Below are 13,643 nucleotides of genomic sequence, written 5' to 3'. Positions count from 1 at the left end.
GCACCCACTAATAAACAAACACAAAAATGGTTCCGTGTCACTCTGCACACCAGTTCTCTCCTGCGGGGGGTTAACTTATTCAGAAAGCATGGCAGAGGAGGTAACTGAATCCTTTGAAGGGCGCAATCAGGTATTGTGAAGTTTGGAAAAAGCCAGGGTAATAACCATTGCCCTCTCTCTTCCTTTTCAAAAGGGCCGATACTTTTTTCCTCGATTCATACCAGTTAGATTGAAAGGCAGCAGTAGCTTCACAAAACAGTCCTTAGAAAAGAAAAATAATTACTATTCATTGCCTTTGCTGTGTGCCTAGCTCTGTTAAGAGCACAGTTTGTTCATGTCATGGTTTAGGTGATTTGCTGGAACTAAACTACTGCTAAAGAAGAATCAATAGGCTTTGTGTCTCTATTCTGACTCCCTTCCCTTAACTGGAACATTTCCATTTTCCCCAAAGACCATTCTAATCAAAAACAAACTCTCCGTGGAGTTAGCTACCCACCAGGTACCTTCCAGCCACTGTTCACATTAACTCTAGACAGTCTGCTAGAAGGAAAAACAAGCTTCCAAGGACTCAATTACAAAACCGGAGCCTTTCAGCACTTCCCTAGTTAAGAATACTTAGAAGAGTAAATTCTCTTTTATAAGGTTGTCAATAAAGAAGGCTCAAAGGTACCAGATTGTGGCAAACTGCTGAAGAGAAAAACAGTACCATAACATCTCCTTAGCAGAGGGAAAATTTACAGGCAAAAGAAGGGAGAAATGTTCTTTTAACCTACCTATTATTATACTTTCCAGGCTAAAAGAATTATGAAAATCTGCCTCATTCAATCTTGGTTTAATAAAATACATCCAGTCTCCAAGGCGAGATTGAATGTTCACACAGAAACCTCTGAAAATTATGTTAAAAATTGTATGACCAGAAGAAAATCCTATTATCAAGATCAATACCCTTGTTCCATCTAACCCATATTCTTACCCCCACCCCACAATTCTTCTTAAGGTTTTGGTCTCTGAAATAAGACTGCTTGAGTTTTAATACCAAACCAGTCAACTTACTAGCTGTGTCAACTTGGGTCAAGTTTCCTGGTTTCATGTGTAAAAACAGAAATGGTAACACAGCTATAATATAGATATAAAAGCAGATAAGCTATGCAAAATACTTAACACAATGCCTGGCATGTAATTAAAGCTCAGTAATGATCAGTTGCCACTATTTTCGTTGTTATTACACTTCATTTCAGCTCAGGCACCACTTCTTCCAGAAAGTCTTCCTAGAAATCTTCACCGAAGATTCCTCTCTTCTGCATAGCCTGCGTGTATCTCTACCATTGCATTTCTCTCACTGGATCATATTCGTTTGTCTGCCTCAACATTCTGCCCTCTTAAAGAGCTGGAATTTTCACCTTTACCTCTGTATTTCTTATCCAGTCTCTCAGTCATGCCTGACTCTGTGACCCCATGGACAGCAGCACACCAGGCTCCCGGTCCTTCACCACTTCCTGGAGTCCACTCGAACCCATGTCCATCCAGTTGGTGATGCCATGCCACCATCTCATCCTCGGTTGTCCCCGTCTCCTCCTGCCCTCAATCTCTTCTAGCATCAGGGTCTTCACCAATGAGTCGGCTCTTCCCATCAGGTGGCCAAAGTATTGGAGTTTCAGCTTCAGCATCAGTCCTTCCAATGAATATTTGGGGCTGATTTCCTTTAGGATTGACTGGTATGACCTCCTTGCAGTCCAAGGGACTCTCAAGAGACTTCCCCAGAACCACAGTTCAAAGGCATCAATTCTTTGGCACTCAGCCTTTTTTACTGTCCAGCTCTTACATTGTACACAACTACTGGGAAAACCACAGCTTTGACTATATGGACCTTTGGAGGCAGAGTAATGTCTGCTTTTTAATATGCTGTCTAGGTTTGTCGTAGCTTTTCTTCCAAGGAACAAGCGTCTTTTAATTTCATGGCTGCAGTCACTGTCCCCAGTGATTTTGGGGCCCAGGAACATAAAGTCTGTCACTGTTTCCATTGTTTCCCCATCTATTTGCCATGAAGTGATGGGACTGGATGCCATGATCTTAGTTTCTTGAATGTTGAGTCTTAAGCCAGCTTTTTCACTCTCCTCTTTCACCTTCATCAAGAGGCTCTTTAATTCCTCTTTGCTTTCTGCCATAAGGGTGATGTCATCTGCAAATCTGAAGTTATTGATATTCCTCCTCCAATCCTGATTCCAGCTTGTGCTTCATCCAGTCTGGCATTTCACGAGGTACCCTGCACTTAAGTTAAACAAGCAGGGTGACAATACACGTACTCCTTTCCCAATTTTGAACCAAGCTCTTGCTCCATGTCTGGTTCTATTGTTGCTTCTTGACCTGCATACAGGTTTCTCAGGAGGCCGGTAAGGTGGTCTGGTAATTCCCATCTCTTGAAGAATTTTCCAGTGTGCTGTGATCCACACAGTCAAAGACTTTACTGTAATCAATGAAGCAGAAGTAGATGTTTCTCTGTAATTCTCTAGCTTTATCTATGATCCAAAGGATGTTGGCATTTTGATCTCTGGTTATTCTGCCTTTTCTAAATCCAGCTTGTACATCTGGAAGTTCTCCATTCACATACTGTTGAAGCCTAGTTTGAAAGATTTTGAGCATTACTTTACTAGCGTGTGAGATGAGTGCAACTGTGCAGTAGTTTGAGCATTCTTTGGCATTGCCTTTCTTTGGGATTGCAATGAAAACTCACCTTTTCTAGTCCTGTGGCCAATGCTGAGTTTTTCAAATTTGCTGGCATGTTGAATGCAGCACTTTAACAGCATCTTTTAGGATTTGAAACAGCTCAGCTGGAATTCCATCACCTCCACTAGCTTGTTCGTGATGCTTCCTAAGGCCCACTTGACTTCATACTCCACGATGCCTGGCTCTAGGTGAGTGATCACACCATCATGGTTATCTGGGTCATTAATATCTTTTTTGTATAGTTCTGTGTATTCTTACCACCTCTTCTTAATGTCTTCGGCTTCTATTAGGTCCATACCGTTTCTGTCCTTTATTGTACCCATCTTTGCATAAAATGTTCCCTTTGTATCTCTAATTTTCTTGAAGAGATCTCTAGCCTTTCCCATTCTATTGTTTTCCTACATTTCTTTGTATTGTTCACTTAAAAAGGCTTTCTTATCTCTCCTTGCTATTCTCTGGAACTCTGCATTCAGATGCATGTATCTTTCCTTTTCTCCTTTGCCTTTAACTTCTTTTTTCTCAGCTATTTGTAAGGCCTACTCAGACAACCATTTTGCCTTTTTGCATTTCTTTTTCTTGGGGATGGTTTTGATCACCACCTCCTGTACAATGTTATAAACCTCTGTCCACAGTTCTTCAGGCATTCTATCAGATCTAATCCCTTGAATCTATTTGACATTTCCACTGTATAATCATAAAGGATTTGATTTAGATCATACCTGAATGGCCTAGGGGTTTTCCCAACGTTCTTCAATTTAAGTCTGAATTTTGCAGTAAGGAGTTCATGATCTGAGCCACAGTCAGCTCCTGGTCTTGTTCTGCTGACTGTATAGAGCCTCTCCATCTTTGGTTACAAAGAATATAATCTGATTTCAGTACTGACCATCTGGTGATGTCCATGTGTAGAGTCTTCTCTTGTGTTGTTGGAAGAGGGTGTTTGCTATGACCAGCATGTTCTCTTGCAGAACATTCTCTGTATTTGTAGCGCGTTCTCGGTATTTGTTGACAGAGCAAAAGAATTATCTTTAAATTTATTTAAATATTGTATAAACTTTTAAAATCATGTTATTTTCTTAACTAACAATATCTGTCAAAAGATGTCAGTTCTAATATGGAATTACTTACGTTTTAGTCAGATTCTTAATGTTATTTCATTTCCTTAGCTAAAAGAAGGGAGGGATAGGAGAGAAAACCAACGTTCTCAGTTCACTAAGAAATAAGAAAGAGCTTTTTGAATTAAACTGGGGAGAGCAATGAATGGCAGGTATGATGAGAGATGTGCAAAATAAAAAACTAAAGAAAAGCCAAATGGATTAAAAAAGAGATAATGGAATCTAACATAACCAGCTAGGAATACAGCCTTTCCTGCCTAAACAGTGAACTGAAAAATCTTTTCAAATCACAAAGCAATCTTTCCTCATGAAAGGACCAACCGATTTCCAGTTCCCTGAGTTATCTATTTCAGACCACTCCACTTCACTTAAAGGCAAGATAGGCTTTCACCATGGAACTTTCAGAACAAAGCATCCGTGGAGAACAGCTTCCCAGTTCAACTAGGCAAATAGTCATCCATCACCGATGACATTTAGATCCACTCAATTTCCCTTCACCTGAGTAATGATGAAAAGAAAAAGAAAAGGACACATTTAAGTTCTGGTCACCTAGGTGAATGGAAACCAGTCTACCATAATTCTATCACTTTTAGTTTCTACCTGATACTTTTTAATAAATCAAAGTTTGCATTAATTGGATAAGGCTGCTATAAAGTTTCAAAAGATGTATGTTAAGATTTAGCTGAAAGCCATTTTCACAACCAAGTCATAAGTGAGAGTAAGAATCGAAATCCTGGGATAGATGAAAATAGCTCTCCTACCATAAAGTCACCTGCTTAGAAAAGAGCCAGTCATCAGGAGCTTTATAATATTTAAAGGCAGATTGAAGGCAAATGATTAAACCATGTATTTAAGAAAAACTGTAACTGGGGGTTACACTGCTGCGTATCATACACTCAGAATCTCCTGCTTTGCTTTTTCTCCCACCACCTTATGACTAAAAGACTCTGGAGAATGCTGTCAGCAAGGAGAGCACGCCTCCAAGCCACAGCGGGAAGGAGCCCACATCTCTCTGTGTAACACTGTCTTCATACTCAAAAAGCACAGGTGTCAAATGATAATAGACAAACTTCAGCCTGTGAATAAAAGTGGTCTTAAGAAGAAACACTTTTTTTTCCCAAAGAGAAAAGCTGCAGGATATGATGCCAAGAATCAAGCAATTCTCTATACAGCCCACTTGTAGATGTTATCGTTAAGAACCTGCAGCTGATTGCTGTCTCTGACTGCAGGGCTGATAAATTATTTGCATTCACAATCATACCAATCTTCTTTGGAAACCCACACAATGAACCTTGAATCAGAGCACTGTTTTGTTTCACGGGAAGGTTTTTTTTTGGTTTTGGTGGGTTTGGGATTTTTTTTTTTTTTTGCTTTTCTTTTTTTTCCCTTTTTCTCTTTTTTTGCTGGCTGGTTTTGTTGTTTTTAAAGAGGTCATTTAGAGGGTTGCAGCAGAGATATGTAAATTAAATAAAACAGCAGTAAGCGTGAGAAGAAATAAGGAAATAATATAGCAAACCATGAAGTGTTACTTCAGCAGATATGGCCAACAGAGGAAAATTTTATGTCAATTTATCTATTAAAAAAATCTCTCTTTCTGGAGTATTATGTAAGTCTCATAAAAAAAAAAAAAACTGCAGTGGGCTGAAATGGGACATGCGAGGACTCAATACTACCAAGTTTCAGATTCTTAAATATCTCAAACCACTTTTTGCTTATAGCAAATAAAATGCAAAGCTACAGATGCTTTCTCATCGGTGTGTAAATGAAAGCAAAACTGTATGAGTAGTTAGTATTCTTAGAATTTTTAAGAGCCAGTTTATTTAAATTAAACCAAAGCTTATCTGTATCTGTACAGAAATAAAAATAATCTCCCTAGGGCTCTTATTCTCTGGACTTTACAGAGCTGCACATATTCTTCCCTTTACCCTTCCCTCTGCAACAGAGAAGTGAAAGAGCTCTGTAGGTTAAAAGCCACGTCAAACGGATCTAAGAGAAGGTCAAAGGGATTAGAATGTCACTTCTCTCACCAGCCCGCTACAGAGCAGGGTTCAGCTCTTCCCTGCTCTGCTCTTTGTGCTCCCACAACACATCCTGGAATTTATCATGCTTTTTTATGTCTCTACATCCTCCTTTGCCTCCATAGTGTGAACACTCCGATGGCAGGGAAGTGGGTTTTATTTAGCCAGGGACAGTGATTGTTGACATGAATTATATGTATCTATAGTATATACTTACCATCTAGATATTACCATTAATTATTTGAATTAAGCATCCTAGGGAAGTATTAAAAATGTAGTAAGTGTATAACAATATATATAAAGCACCAGATATCACAAATATTAGAAAAGTATATTAGAACAGTGTAATCTAGTTAGAGTCATTAACATTATGTAGTACTGACATTCAGATATTGTTTGGTATTGTTTGGTTTTTATTTACTGCAGATGTGTGGCTCTTAATAACTTCATTTTTATGATACCTTCATACATACACACATAAATATATATATATATAAACGTGTGTGTGTGTGTGTGTATAGGTATTTTTCTCCTATACTTCCATTTTCAAGTTGATTGTAATTCTCACATTCAACAGACAGAAATAAAAACTGGGGCAAAATGGTCAACATTCCTCCCTACCCAATTATCTAGTACAGACTCTATCTAGCCACAGAGAAACTAGCCTTTCCTTATGCTCATCTGTAAAATGGCAATATTTCTCTGTGGCTTTGAAGTGACACTAATTCTAGGCAGGGCAATTAAGATATCCAAATGCCCCTTGGCCTCCTGCTCTCTCTCACATACACACACTCCCCACAGACACACTGAAAGCCCTTGAAAACACACTGTGGAGGCCTTCACTCTTCTACTCTTCCTCCCTAATGACAGAGGCAGCCATGCTGCCAAGGCAGCAACCCCCACGTGAAATATGAAGGAGTGGGGGCGAAACAGCTCAATCAGACAGCTTGGGGAAGGAAAGGAGGGTGTGCTTGTCAGCGAAACTCCCCATGAAAAGGCCAGAAACCTTTTCTTCTGCCATGACTACCCTGGGCAAATCGGCCTGCTCTAGGTCTACCTACCTGCGCTTAGGGACCAAGCCCTCCCTTTAACCTTTCACAGAAGAGGTCATAGGAAAACTCACCCCATTATCTGAAAAGTGCATCATGAGAAACATCAGGGTGCAGCTTATGAGCATACTCTGGAGAGCACAGCTGAGAGCAACTCTGAAAACTGAGGAGAAAAGGAAGAGCCGGAAGCTTCTGTCAGGCTGGGGCAGGGTCTCCACAAGGGCAGAAAATCCCCCTCCGTCAGGTCCAGGGGTGGCTGGGGCCACAGGGGCCTCCAGTAAGTGGGGACTGGGCAAGGCGAACAAGGCCCTCACAGACAGAACTTCCTCTGCGATGTCCCTGAAACCACATCTGCAGGTTCACGATGGGGTTCACAGGTAGTAGTTATTTCTATCTGGAATAATAATTTCCTAAACTTTCTACATTAAGCATGCATGACTTTTATAATCAAAAAAGAAACAGGTAAAGAAATCAAACAAAAACCAAGCAGCTAGAGAGACTGATGAGGGGAATGCACGGCTAGAAGAGCAGCCTGGCGGTGCTTCAGCACAAGGGGCTATTTTGCTTCAGGCCAAAAGCCAGACTGACCCAGCAGGATGCAACTTTCTGAAGTGGAACCTGGCTCTTTACCATTTGTCTACAAGGTTGCTTCATTTATTCTGATTAACACTCACTCATTCTACCAGGCCAACTTCCATAAGCTTCCAGCTGACTCAGGTTGCCCTCAGTTAAGGACAATAAGCACTGAATTGTATCAAAAAAAAAGAAGAAACAGAGTTCTTTCTTAATAGGCAGAATGGCTGTCCCTTCAAAGTTTTAAGCCTAAATCTGAAATTAGAGTACAGAAGTAAAATCCAATCAGTATAAGCTCCTCATCTTCCAGGACTGGTAATTCCCCTTATTACCTAAAAGTGAGAGAATCCATAAGCATTTATTTTAAATTGCTGCTGGATCAGAATCAAAGTATAACGTTAAGCCAGCTGGAAGAAAGAAAGCATTCCTAAACTCCTGTCATTTGCCAGGAGAGTGTTAAAAAAGGAAATGGGATGAGCCACACAGGGCATCCATCTTTAGGGGCAGAGTCTGCAGCTGGTGGAGTTGGATAGGCCTTGGCTAGCATTCCTCTCTGCTTCTGTTTCTGCTAGAACAAGGCCTGTTAATTCATCATTCAGGGACATTCATAATTCCTTATCATCCCTGGGTATTTTACAGTTTTCTTTTGTGATTGACCAGACAAGTTTAGGAATAAATAAGATGTGGTGTTTCCCTTGCACAGGGACTGTTCACCTGAAAGCCTAGTAACAAACCTGATGCAAAAAGGATTTTCAAGAGCTGACTGGTTGGGTATATCTAATACCCATGAAATCACCAGAAGACATACATATACTTTCAAATTGGAGCAAGGGCTGCAGCTGTCACACTTTTTCCTAATCTCCAGATAACTACCCTCACTGCTTATTCAGGGATGTGGGTTATTAATGGTGGAGAGAGTGGGCTGGGTTGAAAGGAAAGCTGGATATACTGTATTAATAGACAGGGGCTTCACCTACATAATTCTCAGCAGAAGGTTCCTCTACTAAGACCAGCCTGAGACATCACATTCTCTAGTCTCTTGGGATTCTGCAAGTAAAACTGGGTCTCTCTTGTCACTGAATTACCTTGAGACCCTAGGGAGACCTCAGCCTCTTTGAAGGAAACCTTGATAGCAGTAACATCACCCCTGTCGAAGAGAATTTCTTTTCCCTAGTAATCGCCAAGGAATCACTAGCCTGCAAACTCCAAGAGGGCAGAGACCATGTCTGCCTTCCTCACCAGTGCATTTCTAATGTCTAGGATGGCAGGCACCCAATAAATACGTTTTGAAGGAAGGAACTATCTCTGCAAGCTACTTCTGACATAAAATCCAAAAATGCTATTAGAGTAGCCCCAGGCAAAACACTGCCCTGACTACAAGAACCAACATGGCCTAGCACAAGAGTCTGCCAAACATGGGCAGATCATCAGTGTTGAGGGAAGTGAACCAGGGCTCAGGACCAGCAGAGCAGAGCCCTCTTCAAGAGGAAAAGGATCCCTGACTGAAGGACCAAACAAGTAGCCAGTCTTGCTCCTTAGGGTTATGTTATAGGAAATACAGAGTTCACCTTGTCATGGGCTTCAGCCAACCTCAGACCTGAATGGAGGCCTAAATTTTCCTGACGATGCAGAAAGGCCAGCTGCCTACAGTATACTTCAAAAAATGTGGGGACTGATGTCCCACTAGAGGTTTAAGAAGCCAACAGAAACCTCAAATCCACCGCCTACTGGGTCATCCCGGGATGAGACAAGAATCCAACTAGTCAGGGTTTATTATGTCGTTATATCATAATGACTACTGCTAACATTTGCTAAATTGTTATTTATGTACCCGGGAGAAAGCTAGGCACTTTGCACGAACATTTCAGTTGATCTTCTTAACAACCGTATCAGAGGTACTGTCATTCTTGTTTTGTAGATGAAGAACCTGATGAAAGGTGAGTTTCAGTAATACCACCCAGTATATAAGAGAAGCAAGACTCAGATTCAGGCTTGTCTGACTCCCAAGTCCATGCTCCAGGGTCTTGACCACTCTGCCTCCTGATTCTTACTCAGCGGATGAACTAGGTAGGTGGTCAAGACCAATTCTTATAACTTCTCTCTAAAACATATCCAGCACTATCTGGAATCAAAAGTGGCTAAAACATCTTAACAACATGGGCTGACTTTTCTCAAGGCAGTTCCTGGATGGAGGATGAGAAAGAAAGTTCAAAGGGCAGGCCCTCAAACCAAGAGCTGTGTGTTTAAACCCAAACCCTTCACTACTGTCAGCTACAGCTGGCACTTGCCAAGAGCATGTGCCAGAGGCTGAACAGAGGCATTTGCCATCTGCCTCTGTGGAGATGGAGTCCTGTTGCTGCTGCAGCTGCTGACTTCCAGCAACCCCTGAGAAGAATTCAGGGTGGAGAGGGAAGCACTCTGCTCCAGGGAAACTGGAGGAACAGGTCTTTAGATTAGATATTTTCAGGAACTGATTTATGATCCCAATCCTTCCATCTCTTCATATCTAGAAAAGCACCCTTCATGGTGACATAAGCTCCTCCTGACCAGCGGAAAACCTTTTGTAAAGTTAAGTGCATGATTGCATTGAACTCCCCCTTCACCAAAATCTTATATATTATTGATTCTCCCCTCAGTGCCTCTTTGGAGCAATCTCTCAGACCTATCTGACGTGCTGCCTTCCAGGCGGCAGTCTTCATTTTGCCCCAAATAAAACAACTCACAATTCTCACACTGTGCATCTTTTTTAGTCAACACTACTCACCGAAGTATAGATGTCCAAAGAGTAACCACACACACAGTTTTGATCACATTCCTGCTCATTCCACACAGTGCTTTGAATTGCAAGCTGTTCCAATTAGTAAGACTTTTATACAACCTCCAAAATAAGCCAAAAGACCATATTTTGGTCCTGTATTTGTTATTCTGTTTTTATAAATTCCTCCACTATTTTATTATTTCCTCCCTGAGGAATTTCTAGGCGAGTCAATTTAAAACAGTTTTTAAATTGAAGTGGATTTACTGCCTAATTATACCACTTTCTTAACCCTCTTTGTCACACAAGTTAGGAAGTAAGTTTGTGTCTGCACAAAGCGCAAATAGAACCCACCAGGTTTACAGTTTTCCAAGTGAGAGAGAAGGACTTAAGATGATTATCTTTTGTTCACCTGCAACTATCACAGCATTGTTAACTGGCTATACCCCAATACAAAATAAAAGGTTAAAAAGACAAAAAAGATGATTATCTTTTACTGGGGAGTACTTAGGCAAGAGACAATTACTTCATTTCATGGGGAGAGAGGCTAACTTAAGATATTTCTGACTGGTCTTACTTAGGTCAATTAAATTGTGATGTAAAAAGATGCCACAGCCTTGTTCAATGCTAGCTGAATTTTAGAATCAAAGAGCTTGTACGGTTTATGTTAACAGCCAGAAAACCCTACCTTCCCCCAGCTACCGTGTACTCAAGTCATTATCACAATCTGAGGAGACAGATTTAGGATTAATAATTTACTATCTTCCTGTACTGCAATGTAGTTAAGAATATAGGACAGTTTGGCAGGAAAAAGTTGCTGCTGAAGGCTCCTTGCTATGAGGTATATAGTCCATTAGTCATTCACCTTAAATTAGGTGCCCAGTAGATACAAGAAGGGCAGCAATAGAGTGCCACCTAAAAAGTCTCCTGAAAATGCTTTTCTCTAATATAAAAAAGAGAAGTATATTATTCTCTTAAAGGAAAAAAACACCACTTGGTCTGACTGGCACACCAGGAGCTACAGCTCTCAAAGCACAACACAACGAACACAGGAGGGCAGAGGAGGAAGTGAGCTCAGGCGCCTTCTGTCCACCGAGGGCAAATGCAAGCAGGTATGAGAGCAAAATGGGGATGGCAACTGGTGAGGGAAGGCCTCTCGCTAAGCCAGAAGCTGCCTGAGTCCCATCTGCAGCCTCTGTGGGGGTTGAGGGTGATAATTAATCTCTCCCACCCAGAGTTTAGGACTAACTGAAAAAATAAAACATGGCGGTTAGAGGTACATGGAGAACAAAATATCTTTATAAGGGATAAGGTGCCTGGAGAACATAGCTTAGATATACAATCACAAATGCGTTTCCTAATACTTTCCTACACTGAATTAAAACTTATCAACTGGACAAATATAGGCTGCCCTGTGATGGGCAGACCAGTTAGAGCATGGCAGGGAGAGAACACATGAAAATTCTGAAGATTAGCCATTCCCTACAACAGAATTCTTTTCCAGTATCACTAATCAGGAAAATCACTTTTCCATTCCTGGAGAGAATCAGAAAAGGTCAGGGGAAAAGAAAAAAATAATCTTCCTGGGAAGTGAAGTGTCCACTTAATGGACCAAGACTGAAAAAACAGCATAGGAAAGACTGATTCTCCTTAACATATATATTCCAAAGTGGTCCTATCTCAAACATTATCTTTAGGCTAACCCAACAAACCTTTATTGCTACCTACTACATGTTATATATCAAGTAAGTAATTATAAGTAAGACAGCTTCATGAAGTAGACACTTAAGCACGTGTAGTAGACTTCTGCTCCTGGCTATGATGGAGCATGCTGGTACAAGACTCATCATCTATATAAATAACTATAAAACTGGACAGAGTACTTAACACAATTGCTTTCCATCAGGAGATAAGAGTGTAAGGTTGCAATCCCTGGGAGAAGGGAAACTTCAAGTGAGCCCCAAAGTTGCCCAGTTCTCTTTTAAGGAACAGTTTCTCAACCACAGCACAGAAAACTGGGACCCAAACTGTACAGAGTATCATCAAGGCCCAGCAGCCGAGCTCGGAGTGTGGCCGGGATCTGAGTGGCGGGACACTGGACAGGGAGCTGCGAAAACAGGGAAATCCCAAAGGCTGAGGGCTGGGACACAAAGGCCCACAAAGGCCTGCAGATAGCAGGTGCTGCGGCGATGAGGAGCAGACAGAAACACTAGCGGTTGCGCAGTGCTGGGGTAGGAATGAGGAGCGCTGTAGAACTCCGGCTCTGCCAAAGTGAAGAAATCACACTAGCAACACATACCAGTCGGCACTAGAAAGGCCTTTAGGAGGAAGGACCACATTCAAGGGCAAGACCTACTCTGAACGTCTCCTCTCAAAGCCTAAAACCACACGGTGCAATATGGCATAAAAACAGAGCAATGTATAGAGAACACGAGAACACTAAAGAAAAAGCTCAAATCAGAGGCGTCAGGGAAAGCACCAGAGAGGAGTTTATGTTTACCTGAATCAGAACGCATCAGGCAGAACGGCAACGGCACAGGCAGAGGAACAGAGCACTCTACGTGGAAACGCGAGATGGCACTCTGCAAACAGCGAGTTGAAAGTGGAGGAGAAAAGGGAGCACGGAATGACTCAGGGACGCATATACCTCGGAGAACGAGCTGAGGTGGTCTTTGCACTGGGGGCTTCCCTGGTGGCTCAGTGGTAAAGAGCCCACCTGCAAGGCAGGAGATGCAGGAGACACGGATTTGATCCCTGGGCAGGGAAGACACCCTGCAGGAGGAAACGGCAATCAACTCCAGGGTTCTTGCCAGGAAAATCTCACGGAGGAGCCTCATGGCATACACGGTCTTTGTACTGCTACAGGGAATAAAGGAGGAAGAGGGGTGAAAGATGAAGAGTTCAGTCTTGATACATTAAGTTGGAGATATGTGACATACAGGTGGCTACATGGCCTGCGGTCCAGCAGAGAAGTGAATGAACACATATAAATTTGGGAGCAGTGAGCAAAGAGGTTACAACTAAGGGAAAAAATGAGATTGTCCAGGGTGGGCACACAAGAAAGAGCAGAAACAGAACCCTGAAGAACAAAACATTTAAGGGACAAGCTGAGAAGAGACTGAGGGAAGAATAATTAGAAAGAGCGATCCATCGGCTAAAAGGAGAACCAAGAAAGGCATGGTTGCAACTTAAGGCAACTGAGGAGAGGGCATCAAGAAAGCAGCCAGAGGTGCCAAATGCAGCAGGGGTGTTAAGTAAAAAGTAAAGGTGTCAAGCTAGGGTGGTCATGGTTACCTCGGTAAAAGCCAGGCTTTAGGCAGAAGCCAGACCTCACTGGTTCAGAAGAGGACAGAGGTGGGAAAACAGAGACAACAAATGCGGTGTGCTTGTTCAGAAAGCTTCCCTGGCTGGG

The 13,643-nt window shown here is 41.9% G+C and overlaps 1 protein-coding gene across 1 annotated transcript in view; it reads right to left on the bottom strand.

Moving 5' to 3' along the window:
• The window catches only part of KIAA0319L (KIAA0319 like), a 99,141-nt gene that overhangs the window by 77,551 nt on the left and 7,947 nt on the right, over window positions 1-13,643 (bottom strand). The gene's annotated exons all lie outside the window — the stretch shown is intronic.

This window comes from Capricornis sumatraensis, chromosome 2 (assembly GCF_032405125.1).
Source record: "Capricornis sumatraensis isolate serow.1 chromosome 2, serow.2, whole genome shotgun sequence".
Lineage (NCBI taxonomy): Eukaryota > Metazoa > Chordata > Mammalia > Artiodactyla > Bovidae > Capricornis > Capricornis sumatraensis.
The sequence above is the reverse complement of the archived record's forward strand: the minus strand, read 5'-3'. Positions and strand labels throughout refer to the sequence as shown.